We start from the raw sequence: 1,367 nt of genomic DNA, 5'->3' as shown, positions 1-1,367 counted from the left end.
AGGCTGGCCTCAAACTCAGAAATCTGCCTGCCTCTGCCTCCCAAGTGCTAGGATTAATGGCGTGCACCACCATTGCCTGGCGAGCTTTTTAGTTAAAAGAAAAAGCAGCTCTTTTAAATACTTTACTTGGCTGTAGGAAAATATCTGAGACTTAAAGGGAGTTACAGGGGATTATGTTTCTCAAAAGTTGAGATCAAGTAAACAAGCTTTAACTCTTTAAATTTTCCAGTTGACTCTTCCCTTACTAGAGTAACAAGCTCTAATTAGCCGCAGTAGGTTTTTATGTTTGCTGATGTCTGATCTGAAGTACTGGTTTCAGTCAATATTTACTAATTCCACTTCAAAAATAAGCTTGATGTTTGTTGGAATTTTGGCATTGGGCTGTCCTTTCTTTCCATAGGCCCATTCTGGTTCAATCTCCAGTCGAGCCTTTTCTCCTTTACTCATAGTCAAGAGCGCTTCATCCTATCCTCTGATAACCTTGCCTACTTAAAGGCTTGGCATGTTTCTTCTTTTTGAACTTGTTTGAATATTAGTATCAAAAACAGATCCATCTGGGAGTGTCCCTGTATACCAGCAGTGAGCAACATCTTTTTTAGAATAGATTTTGTATATTTTGACGGACTCTCATCAAGAGTCTCTTCAGACTTGGATTCTTTGGGTTTATCATCACTAAGCTTCACGTTTTCCACCTGTTTAGATACTTATAGTTTCAGTATCTTTGAAACGCTTACTTTCAAAAAGATGGTTATAGGCATTAACCAAATGGTCCTTATTAGCAGTTTTTGTTTTGTTTTGCTTTGTTTTGTTTTGTTTTAGGTTTTTTGAGACAGAGTTTCTCTGTATAGCCTTGGCTGTCCTAGAACTCACTCTGTAGACCAGGCTGGCCTCGAACTCAGAAGTCCGCCTGCCTCTGCCTCCCAAGTGCTGGGATTAAAGGCATGTGCCACCACTGCCTGGCCCTTATTAGCAGTTTTAGCTACATTTTTTTAAAAAACTGTCTCCCAGTAATTTATGCTCTGCAAGAAACGAATCTGAACCCTGATCCTGCAGAAACTTGATAACATCCTTCTTGGGGAGCTGCTTGCTGCGCTGCTGCTCCGTGGTCCATGTACACTGCAGAACAGTCATCACCATCTCCCCCAGGGGTTGCCTCTGCCCTGAGCCAGCCCACCTCAGTCTGGCGCTGCTCTGCCCTCAGGGAGTGGCCTAGGCTTACACCCTTCAAGCTCCTTTCAACATAAGATACTTGAAGGTCTGAAACATAGGAGGGGGAGTTTTAAAAGAAAAAAAAGCAAACCAACCAATGAAAACATTGCCAGTCTTTTTTTTAAGTTTTATTACATGATTTCTATTTATCTGAATTT

At 41.3% G+C, this 1,367-nt stretch overlaps 1 pseudogene; it reads right to left on the bottom strand.

Moving 5' to 3' along the window:
- Positions 1-315: 315 nt before the first annotated feature.
- LOC116091146 lies at positions 316-1,137 on the bottom strand (annotated as a pseudogene).
- Positions 1,138-1,367: the final 230 nt, after the last annotated feature.

Source organism: Mastomys coucha, chromosome X (assembly GCF_008632895.1).
Source record: "Mastomys coucha isolate ucsf_1 chromosome X, UCSF_Mcou_1, whole genome shotgun sequence".
NCBI lineage: Eukaryota > Metazoa > Chordata > Mammalia > Rodentia > Muridae > Mastomys > Mastomys coucha.
This window is presented reverse-complemented; position numbering and strand designations above follow the sequence as displayed.